Source organism: Petaurus breviceps, unplaced genomic scaffold (assembly GCF_028583685.1).
Source record: "Petaurus breviceps papuanus isolate PSGF00001 unplaced genomic scaffold, PetGlider_PUasm1.0 90504, whole genome shotgun sequence".
Taxonomy (NCBI): domain Eukaryota; kingdom Metazoa; phylum Chordata; class Mammalia; order Diprotodontia; family Petauridae; genus Petaurus; species Petaurus breviceps.
In genome coordinates this window covers 2169774-2182273 of record NW_027187266.1, presented here as the reverse complement: position 1 = coordinate 2182273, position 12500 = coordinate 2169774, and the positions used below count along the sequence as shown (strand labels likewise).

Genomic DNA, 12500 nt, shown 5'->3' with positions numbered 1-12500 from the left:
GATAAAAGTAGATGAAGAATTCACAAAACCAAGATATGTCCTGCAGAGACCATGAGCTAGATTTAGAATTGAGTAGAAGGAGACATCTAGACAGAATCATTTGAGATCAGTTGAGAAACTACAATGTTTTCAAGGGATGGACAAGCTAATATATTTGCAATAAGTAGAAGGCTGCTCACTACTTTTCCCTTTTGGGGTTCCAGAGATAACCCTGAAGGGTTTAGTGTGTACCTAATATTTATCATTGCTTATGTGTCCAGACTAATATAAATTAAATAGCCAGAATTAATTAACTTTTAGAAATGCAAATTTTTCTAAGTCGGTCCAGTAAAAACAGTTGGCATAAAACATTACTCCAAACAGAGAATACATTCTCTCATAAATACATACAGAGTCTTGGGTCAAGTGGGCACAATATTAGAAAGACCATATGGCCAAAGAGACAAGTCAACGCTCCTGGGGTTTTTGGTAAATCTTTTTCTACCTTTCTGAAGTCTTTAAGAAGTGCCCCTTAGGTGGTATTGCTCTCTTCTTCTGGGGTCCAAGTGTTGGTGACTATCCACAGCTACTATTCTATTTGTCCTAAAGAGATGATAATCACTGCAGCTTTCTCCATGTGTCTACTTTGTTCTCTTTCAGCTGCTGGATGGATGTATTGTTGGTGGCTGGTCCAGTCCTTCCAGTGACATGGTCATTACAGGTGTGATTCCATGTCAGTTCTCCTGGGATCACTCTCTCACCTCCCCTTTCCTAACTGCTGTTATCTGATAGAAGCACAAGGAATCTTCCTCCTCAAAACTCTCCCAAAGTATGTTTGCCTTTCCTTGCTTCAATATACTTAGGTCCAGAGTTGTGTCTAATTCAATTAATCCTGATACATTTTGTGGATGTTATAATCTGTTTTTATCTATTGGCCAAAAGCACAAAATTTTAAAGGATTTCTTGTACCTTACTTACGCCTTTGATTGATTTTGTAACTCAATCAAGGAAACATTCTCACCTGGTAAAAGCATTAGGACTAAAATAGCTCTAAGAATAAAGAAAAAAAGATATTTATTAGGTGACAGGCACATGCTTTACAAATATCTCATTTGATCTTCACAACAGCCCTAGGAGATAGGTTATATTTGAGAAAACAAGGGTAGATAGAGGTTAATTGACATGGCCAGGGCGTCAAAACTGGTCTACAAGGTGAAATTTGAACTCAGTTCTTCCTCACTAAAGGTCCAAGCACTGTGACATCTAGCTTCCTAATTATATTAATAGGGATTGGAGGTGTATGAGGTTCCCTCTTAAATATATAATGGGGACTGGCTAACAATCCTAGTCCTTATGATCATGTTCAGAGTATTCATCTGATGCATATGCTCATGTCAAAAATAGAAAATTGGTTATTTTTCTATATCAGGTTGTATTCTATATCTGGTTCTGATACACTTACCATGTAGTGAAGAGTAATCTCTGATTGGCTCTGGTGCTGGCAATGGAGTGCACCCGTCAAATGCCTGACATTCAGCCAGGCTCTGTCCTTTGGTAAGTCTTACCAAGACTCTTACTAAATGCTTTTTGGGTGGGAGATAATGAGGTAAGTGCATAGGCCAGAGTCAACAGGTGACCATGAATATGGTCTTTGTCCTTTATGGGTTTGCATTTGTTTGTTTTTTCCTCTTCTAGGTGGAGTTGAAGGTGATCTTGACAATGAACTTTGGAAAAGTCTGGAGAGTGAGTAATCAGGTGTTATCTAGGTGGAAATAAGTTTTGTGGCCTAGCCATTCCAGCATTGCAGTTCCAGGGAATGACCTTTAACCTTCAGTGCCCAAGCTGGAGACAGCTGAAACTCAGACTCATCCAATAGATCAGTTGGTTGGTTGGTTAGTTCGTACATCATGCTCCAAAACAACCAAAATGACATCACTTGTTGGAGTCAAGGTACAATGTGTCCAACTGTGGTTAATCAGACCACTTTGAGCTAGGAAGGCTCCACCACAGATTGAGCATAAATAGTCCATATAAACATTTGGAGTGGGGAAAAATCCCTCCATTTGCACATCTCACATTTCTTTTGAGCTAATGCCATTCTACTTCGCTCATAGAGGTAGCACTTTCTTTGATGTGGGCATGCCATGCTGGATGGTCCTTTGCCAGTGTCTCCCATGTCTCACAATCAACTCCCAAGTTCTTCAGAGGAACCTTGAGAGTAATTTTGTATTGTTTCTTCTGACCTCCATGTGAGTACTTGTGTTGTGTGAGTTCTCTGTAAAATAGTCTTTCAGGCAAAAGTACGTTTGGCATTCAAACAATGTGGACAGCCCATTAGGGCTGCACTCTATGCAGTGGAGTTTGAACACTTGGCAGTTCAGCTCCAGAAAGGACCTCAGTGTCTGGTACCTTATCTCCCCAGGTGATCTTCAGAATCTTCCTGAGGCAATTCAAATGGAGGCAATTCAGTTTCCTGTCCAGGTTTCCCAGGCTTACAACAATGAGATAAGCTTAATGGCTCTGCTGAACTTCAGTTTTGTAGGCCTTCTAATACTTCTCTCCCATACTTTCTTTTGGAGCCTCCTAAACACTAAACTAGCTCAGGCAATGTATACATTAACCTCATCATCTATTTGGACATCCCTTGAAATTGTAATGCCAAGGTAAGTGAATGTATCCACAGGATTCAAAATCTCTTCTACTTGCTGTAACCAATGATTCCATGGATGGATGGTGTGGTGCTGACTAGTGGAGAACCTGTTTTCTTGGTGTTTGAGATTCCTTGGTTACCTTCCTCCTGGCCTAGTCTTTATGTCAAAATGTTGACATAAAGGTTTCCCAGGATGTGGCTGCTCTGCATGCTATAACTTTTTGGAGCCACAGATGAAGATTGGTTGAATCAGATGGACACCAAAAGAAAGAAACCCTGAAAAGGGCTTGGCAGTCTATCACACCAGAAATACTAGTCTTCTAGAAAACTCAGATAACCCCATTCCAATAGATATGACATATTTGGAAGTGAATTGGGTGGGGCAAATGCTATGCAAAAAAAAAAAAAAAGAAGAAGAAGAAGAAAAGAAGTCTGAGATCAGTCTCCCTAGAGACAAAATTGACCTTGGGAGAGTATAACATATCCCTAGGTGTGGGGTACCTGTGACCAAGAGGCCACATGTAGTCTTCTAGGTCCTCAAGTCTGGCCCTTTGACTGAATCCAAAGTTCACAGAACAAATTCCCTTAATAAAAGGGATTGTTCCATAAAATTTGGACTCAGTTAAAAGGCTGAACCCAAAGACCTAGAAGGCCACATGTGGCCTCAAGGCTGCAAGTTTCCCACCCTTATAGATAGTAGGTGAAAAGTTTTTGCTTCTATTCTTGATATATAATCAATTCTTTGATATATAATCAAAAGTAACTGGGGAGTTCACCGTTAGTAGATGATGATGATGATGATGATGATAGTGCCAAACATTTATTTATCACTTGCCATGTGCCAGGTAGTATGCTAAGCTTTTTGTAATTATTATTCATTTGATCCTTGTAACAACACTGGAAAGGTAGATGCTATTATTATCCCCATTTTACAGATGAGGAAACTGAGACAAACAGGTTAAGTGACTTGCCCGAGGTCACACAGCTGGTATGTAACTGAAGCCAGATTTGAATTTAAATCTTCCTTGCCCAGGCCTGGCACTCTATCCACAGCATCATCTAGCTGCCCATTAATAGTGGGGGAACCATGACAGAATGGGATTGCAATTCAATAGCATTAGAGAAATCCTTCCCTTTGGCCTTCAGTGATATCTAAGAATCCTTTGAGGGTTAATGCTTCAAATCCTACCTCTATCACTTACTAATTGAATGATCTTTGGCAAGTGATTTAAACTCTTATATGTCAGTTTCCTCATCTCTAAAAATGGATGGTGGTAGGGATCAACAAAATACCTTTAGATTTTCTTCTATGATATATGATCAAGTGGTACTATTTGGTCACAATGGTGAGCCCCTTATGGATGTTTTTCCAACAAAATGGACAAGAATAATAGGTTAAGAAGGCATAGGAAAGTTGCGATTTGCTTTGAGGCATGGAGAGAAAATCAGAAAAGGAATAGGTTCAAATCCTGATTCTGCCATTTACTAGCCAAATGACTTTTGGCAAATCCTTTCATCTCTCCAGGTTTCAGCGTTCTCTTTTGTTCAATAAGTTTGGACCAAATGGTCTCTAAGGTTCATTCCAGTTCTAACACTAACTTCAGGACATATGGACAGATGAAATCATGGATCTAAAATGTCAAGAGAACTCGAATGTTCAAATGAGGGCATATACACAATCATTTGATATTCTAGTTGCTCAAATATTTTTGGAACTCCTTATTTGGAATTCTTGTCAGTGCAATTTAGGGGCAGTCTCACAAGTTCATCATGGTGTGCCATTCTCCCTTGGGCATGGACCTTTACCATCTCTCCCTCCCTATTCTCCTCATCTAATTCTTACCAACTGCCTCTACTGTGGCTGCAGGTGAGTTTGATTTAAGACCCTTACTTAGGAGCTGTGCTAAGGGATTTTTAGAGTTAGATGGAGGTAGGGAGAATCCTAAATGGTAAATATCAAGAAGCAAACAAACTGACAGACAGTTCATTGGTGTGCTATCTGCCTATTAGACGTGACAGCATATTAGCCTGTGCTGTAATTACAAATTGTCAAAAGTCAGGTCATTGTACATTGGAGAGAATCTTCAAAATGTATTTACATTGGGCTAATTTTGAAGATATTCATTTAAGAACAGTTATCGTTTTTCCCATACTCCAAAGTCATATGTTCACAACAAAAAACACATCATTTAGTTTGGCAGGGTTTTTTTTTTTTGGAGGGGGGGAGGGGAGGGAATTGGTAGCCAAGAAAGAAAAGGGAAATGAGGTCAAAATCTAGGTCGACCTGGAATACTGGTCAATAGCCCATACTCTAAGGCCTTAGGCTTCCCACATAGACCAGAAGTTGATTATTAAAAAATGGGGGGGTGGGGGTGGGGGTGAGGAGTAGGTCTTTACAAATGTTAAGTATGTTGGAAAGAAAATGTTACTAGAAACCCTATTGTTCTCATTCCAGGAGTCTCTATGGCAACCATTTTGAGGCACTAAATGTACAGATAGCTATTTGTGTCACTAGCTATGCCGGTTTGTCCAACCACTCCTTAATATTGTCTAGACACCTTTCCCTTGGCTTTCCTTCAGTCTTTTCCCTGGCATACTTGCCTCACAAATTTCCACTTCTCCAGCTTCAATTGTGGTATTTTCCTCAGTTAAAGAACAAAGCAGGAAAAAAAAAGGGGGGGGGGGAGAAAAAAAATTACGTACCACTTTTCTAGCAAACACAGGTTGGTTTCACGCCCTCCATACCCTCTTGAGAACCCAAGAGTAGCAAAGACTCTGGTCTGTCTAATTATTGTTTTGACAGTAGTTTCTAATTGTTTCTGTTTGAATTATTCCATATTAAAAGGATCATTACTACAGTGTCTTAAGAATACCAAGCACAGAGCAGCTAGGTGGCACAGTAGCACTGGCCCTGGAGTCAGGAGGACCTGAGTTCAAATCTAAATTCAGACATTTGACACACTTCCTAGCTGTGTGAGCTTGGGTAAATCACTTAACCCCAATTGCCTTGCCTTCCCCCCTCCAAGAAAATAAAAAAAAAAAAAAAATACCAAGCACTAAAGTGGGCATCAAGAAGAACTACAAGTCATATTTCTATCTTTTCCTTGAGATGTGACCTTGGGTAAGTCATTTAGCTTGACTTTCATTTTCCTCAGCTATAAAATGAGGGATTGAATGAGTTGGGTGCTTCCTGAACTTCATGCCCTGGGTTTTGAATAGGATTCCATGAAAACAACAGTGTGATACAGTGGAAAGAGACAAAGGCCCTGAAGACAACTGACCTGAGTCCCAATCCAACTTCTAATATTTGCTGACTGTGGAATCTTGACCAAGTCCTTTAACTTCTGCTGGCTTCAATGTCCTCATTTGTAAAATAAGGGTGTTAGACTAAAAAACCTCCAAGATGTTTGAGTCCTGGCTTAGAGTCAAGAACACTTAGGTTCATATGCTGCCTCACATAATAAGTTGTGTCATCCTGGAAGCCTCGGTTTCTTCATTTATAAAATGGGAATAATAATGGTAACTACCTCACAGGATTGTTGCAAGGATTAAATGCAATTATATATGTAAAGTGCTTTTTAAACCTTAAAGCACTATTTGAATATGAGCTTTATTATTGTAATGGTAATGGGGATTTGAAGATCTTCCCTGCCCCTTGTAATGGCAAGAAAACAAGTACTTAGCCCTTGTTTCAAGTTGAGCTCTCTGCTTGATTATATCAAGCCTTTGTTAAAATATACAACTTGTGAATCTCACCGAGAGAGGAACTTGTTAATGAAACAGGAAGGGGTGGGGTAGGGAGGAGCTAATGTCCAGGATAAAAAGCTGAGCACAAGCTGAGAGAGAGAGAGATAGAGAGAGAGAGCCAGAACTGCTGGAAGCAAGCATCCTGGAGGCTGAGGACCTACTGTGAGTGAGAGAGGGGCATTCTTGCTTGCAGGAGTCTATTTTGTTTTGAAGGCCTGACTGAGGGAAGGTTTGGGAAGGTGTGGAAATGTGGGTGTTTACTGCATTGGTTATGTGTACCAACTTCATGGTTACTGTAATGAATTTGACTTTCTGGTTTTGGGACTCAGTTTTCTGGTATTTAAATAAATGCTTTGGTTCTATCCTCCACGTGGAGAGACTGTTACATTTTGTGATTTACAAGTACACCAGAATATTCATAGCCTCCTAGAGTGCTGTGAATATTGCATTGGTGTTACAACTATTCAGGCAGTTAAGTGGTGTAATAGTTAGAGCACCAAGCCAAGCAGCAGAAAGACTCATCTTCCTGAGTTCAAAACTAACCTCAGACACTTTAGTGTCTATGTGACCCTCAGCAAGTCATTTAATCCTTTTTGCCTCAGTTTCCTCATCTGTAAAATGAGCTAGAGAAGGAAATGGCAAACCACTCCAGTATCTTTACCAAGAAACTTCAAATGGAGTCACAAAAGAATAGGACACAACTGAACAACAGCAGCATAGTAGAGAGAATTGATACAAGGCTACCTGTGAAGCAAGGAAGATGTGGGTTTGAGTCCCACCTATGACAAAGATTGGCTAGGTAACCTGAAACAAGTCACTTAAATGATCACTGACCCTGGACAACTCCCTAAGGACTGCAGAACAGTTGCCATACTGCACTGATATGGGTAGTTTCTATGCGGGTGAAGTCACGAATAGGTCTGGTCAACAACAAAAAGAACAAAGTATTATTATCATCACTATCATTATTATTCCTAAGTCTGACATGGGACTAGCTGCAGAATGAATAGGTGGGTAGTAGCATGTGCACTAAGGGCAGCTAGTATTTTTTTTTTTCTCAGTAGAGCCAAGGGACACTGGGAAAGGAATACAGTGGTTAGATTATTGGTAAGAGTTGTTTCTGGATCCAGAATAACAAAAAAAGTTGACAATTGCAGAGAAGGCAAAGATCTCAATGTAAGTAACAGGCACAGTTGTGTCCAATCTTAGAATGGTGTTGTCCAAGGGTGAATTGGGATGGGAGGCTAAATATGGTTAGAATAAATACAAGACCTTACATTTGCAGGAAAGATCTGAACAGGCAGCATTAAGTACTTCTTATAGTACACAACATGGTCTAAAGCTAAGCAGAGTCACTTTTCACTAATGTGAAAATCAACAGTGCCAGAGGGTTACACCTCCCTTAGAAACAGTAGCCCAGCCCTATTCTGGCTTGCATAACAAACACCTATTAAGTATAATGATTTTTTATTATGGAAATAGGTATAATTTCCTCTCTTTTGCTTCAGGATTTCCCGAATTCTCAGGGACTTTTCATACCTTCATGCCTCCCAACTGGTATATATGGGTTTCATCAATATATTTAAGGTCAAGAACAGGAAAGCCTAAGGTTTGTGGTGGAGGATAAGATGACAACAGATACTATACAGAAGGTGGAAACTGTCCAAATTCTGTTTTGAATCTATTTTCTCTCAAACAAAAAGAATCACAATCAGACTGAAGAGGGAGGAGAGAATCAAAATATGTAACAGGGAATTAGAACTCCAAGTTGATAAGGAGCTCATCTAGTTGACCTTAACAAGTTCAAGTCACCAATGTAGGTTCCCTTCATTTGGTAGAACTTGGAGATGTAATTGTTGAACTGCTGCAGGTGTTATGAAAAGTCATGGAGAACTGGGAGGGACTAAGAGCACCGGAGACAGACCAGTGTCCTGATTTTCAAAAAACAGATCAAGTCTTCAAACTGTAAGTCAGCACATTTAATGCCAATTCCTGGGGGGGAAAATCTATGTTGTCTTATTAAATAAATGATTTCTAAGTACTTAAGAAGGGGAAAAGTAATCACTTAAAGCCAGCCTGGATGCATTAAGAAGTCAGGCTAGACTGACCACATTTCCATTTTTGATGAGTTTATTAGACTGGTGAGATCAGGAGTATATGGGTATTTCAAAAAGACATCTGAGAAATTGTCTCATATTTAAGTTGCAGAGATGAGAACTGGGTTCACATCTTGATATAGTTAGGTGAATTTGAAGTTGGCAGAATAACCAGATCCAAAGATTAATTGATTAATAAATTATTAATGGATCCATGGCAACATAGAGAGAAATTCTTACCAGAGTACATTGGGGATCTATTCTTAGTCTTGAATTCACGAAAACCTGGATGTAAATTCCACCTTTGACAACAATTGTGTGACCCTGGGCAAGTCAATTGACTTTCCAGTTCTCTAGGCCAATGGCATCAAACTCACTGCCTGCAGTAACAGATGGCAAAACACTCAAGTTCAGCCTTTACTAGATTAAAATGTAATTAGGAAATTTTTAACAAAATAAATAAAAATGCAATGCAACATGAATAATGTTAATTTGTGGTTTTCTAAGTCAATACAGAGCCCTCTTTTTCTATTTGTGTTTGACATCACTGCTCTAGGTGTCAATCTAGATTGTGAGAGGGAGTTTCCTCCCCTGGGAGTTCTCTGTGCCAAAGAAATTCTTAGACCAGTACCCATACCTACTACCTCTGTTCCCAGGGCCCAGCAGAACATCTGACAACTGCTCAAACAAACAAACAAAAAAACTGCTTGTTGACTGATTTTTTTTGTGTGACTTTGTAAAGGCATTAAAAGACAGTAGATAACTCACAAACTTTACAGTTGTAGATTATGAATACTTTTTTCAAGAAGGAAGTCAGAAGGTATTAGACATAGTGAGCCAAGACGTCAAAAAATGAAACCAACTACATTTTAATGGACAGGAAATAATTGGGTACTGTCATGGGACATTTGGGTACTGTCTTCGGAATTGAAACTCTGTGCTATCTAATCTGACCTATTTTAGCTTTCAGATAACTGAAAAATGGGAAATGGGCTAAAGTAAAGCCTTTCACTCTGATCCCTATTTCCTAGAGAAATTTTTAGAATGACTACTTCAAGCTGAAAAGGGCTTCAGATATTATCTAATCCAACTCCCTCATTCTACAGATGAGAAGCCTAGGGAGGTGAAGTACCTTGCCCCAAGGTCACAGAGATAGGAAATGTCACAGGTAGAATTTGAACCCAGGTTCTTTAGAGACTAGTAGTCTTGCCTCTGTGGCAGGCTTTTTGTCTCCTATATTTGATCAAAATAAAACAATTTTCATATCCAAGAATATAAAATAACCCCAAAATAACCTTAGTCAATAAATGTAGAAGCCAACTCATCTATGTGTACTTGTAATATAATACTATCTCCTTATGACTTTGTTAGCAAATTGTTCTCTGTCTCTGTCTCCTTTCCCATCTCTCTCTAATCTTTCCCTTTTCACCAGCCTCGCTCATGCTGGGGGGGAGGGGAGGGGAAGGAGGGGAGAAAGGGGGTGAGAGACAATCTTTATTAGACTGTACCATTTCTCTCAAGTTATCATCCGATATCTGTCCTCCCTTTCAGAGTCAAATATCAAACGCTTTCAGTACTACTAGCTTCCGTTTCCTTTCCTTTCATTAAGTTCTTAATCCTTAGCAATCTGGCTTCCAACTTCATCACACAACTGAAACTGGTCTCTCCAAAGTTACCAATGATCTCTTAATTGCCACGTCTGATGGCTTTTTATCAATCTTCATTCTTTTTGCCTTCTCTGCCAGATTTGACAAGGCTGACAACTCTCTTCTCTTGGACACTTTCTAATCTCTTTATTTTCATGGAATTGCTTTCTCTGGACACTGCTCTCTCAGTATTTTTGTCCCACCTGTCTAATTTCTCCTTCTCAGACTCTTGCTAGCTCACTATGCTTATCTCACCTCTTAACTGTGGCTGTGCCCCAAGGCTGCCCTAAACCCTCTTTTCTCTACCTTTTCTCACTTGATGACTTATCAACTCTCACAGGTTTCAGTATCATATCAAGATAAATTCCAAATCTTTCCTGAGCTTTAGTCTGATAGCACTAATTGCCTATTAGATTTTCTCACTGACTATCCATAGATACCTCAAAGTTAGCATGTCTAAAATGGAACCCATTATCCCCCACCCCCACCCCCCAACCCCATCCAATCCCTCTTCTGGACTTCCTTATTTCTATCAAGGATAATCTCCTAGATATTTGAACTCAGCATGATCTCTTACTCTTCAATTTCCCTCACCTCCTATATCCATTCATTTGCTAAATGAATTAATGAACAGTGATTTTTATTAAACATTGAGTATGTGCCCAGTACTGTGCTAGGCACAATAGGAATAGAAAGATTCAGACTAAAAAGTGTTTTTCCCAGCCTTCAAGGAGCTCGCATTCTAATGGAGATTTTTGCTCTCTTTCCAGTGAACATATGTATATAATATCAATGTATATAGGTGTGTATGTATAAAAATTCAAAATAATTTTTGGTAATTTAACTGGGATGGCATTGATATATAAATTAGGTTAAATTGTTATTTTTGTTATATTAGCTCTGACTACCCAAGAACAATTAATATTTTTCCAATTATTTAAATCTGATTTTATTTGTATAAAAACTTTTTTATCATTTTGTTTATGAGTAGCAAGTTGTACATAATAAATTTGCAGTTTCATGTGCAATCATCTTTTTTATTATACCATGTTATGGAAATGTTTGTTTTATTCTGTAAATTAAAAAAAAATTTTAATCATTCATTAAGTACCTACAGTCCCTACCCTCAGGGAATTTACAATCTAATGAGGGATACACATACAATACATACATACATGTATGCATGCATATGTGTAGATGGAACAGAATCTTAGAGGAAAGGTATTACATTCAATTCTAAAATACCTCTTTCATTAGACTCATTTTCACTATTCATATGACCATTACCTTAGTCCAAGCCCTCACTATCATCTCTCACTTGGAATAAGGCCTTTCTTACTTCACACAGCTGCCAAAGTCATTTTCCAAATTTTCCAAAAGCTCAGAGGAGACCATATCACTCTCTTTGTCACTAAACTCCAATGATCTCTATTGTCTATATAAAATATAAGCTACTCTGTTTGGGATTTCTAGTTTTTCTATACGTGGGTTCAACCTACTTTTCCAGATCTGTTGTACCTTATTCCCTTTTCTTTTCCCTCTGGTTTACTGAAACTGATCTTTTTGAGTATTTTTCATACATAATGCCACGTCTTCTGTCTTTCTGCAATTCACGCTATCTGTCATGTCTGAAATGCACTCCTTCTTTCCTTCCACAGAGTAGTGTTGGACTAGATAGAGTTTGAGCTACCTTCCAGGTTTAGATCTATGAGTCTTTGAGCCTTCCTTCCTTACTTCCCTTGTATTTGTTTTGTATATCTACTATAAATCCTTATTAATAGATAAGTTAGCTCCCCTGATAAAATATAATCTCTTTGAAGGCAAGAATTGTTTGATTTTTGTCTGTGTACTTCAGCACCTGGCAGGTAGTTGACACTTAGTAAATGTCTGTTGACTGAATGAAAAAATTCTTGATCTCAGTACCAAAGAGTGACATGGGAGCTAAGAACACAGTCAGTTTAGAATATAACATCATAGCATTGATTTCAGGGTTAGGTAGAGCCCTCAGTGTTCATTTTGTGCAATATATATGAGGCAGATTATATCTAGTGGTCATCAGGTCCAACATATACCCAATAAAGAATACCCAGTGGTCATCTGGCCCAACATATACCAGATAAAGAATACCCAGTGGTCATCTGGCCCAACATATATCTGATAAAGAATTCCAGGGGTCATCAGGCCTAATACATACCCAATAAAGAATACCTTCTGTAGCATATGTCTCATTTGGTCATCCAGACTTTAATTTGAAAACCCTCTCCCTCCTGCAATTCATTCCACTTTTGTATCACTGTGCAGGATTAGTTTGTTGGGTTTTTTTTTTTTTTTTTGGCCAAATGAGACATATGCTACAGAAGGTATTCTTTATTGGGTATGTAT

At 38.8% G+C, this 12500-nt stretch overlaps 1 long non-coding RNA gene across 2 annotated transcripts in view; it reads left to right on the top strand.

Moving 5' to 3' along the window:
- Positions 1-6430: 6430 nt before the first annotated feature.
- LOC138141895 (uncharacterized) overlaps positions 6431-12500 on the top strand; it is a 104453-nt gene continuing 98383 nt past the window's right edge. For both annotated transcript variants that reach the window (XR_011163300.1, XR_011163301.1), the window contains exons 1-2: positions 6431-6538; positions 8215-8341. This is a non-coding gene — a long non-coding RNA (uncharacterized lncRNA). The remainder of the gene's footprint in view (positions 6539-8214; positions 8342-12500) is intronic.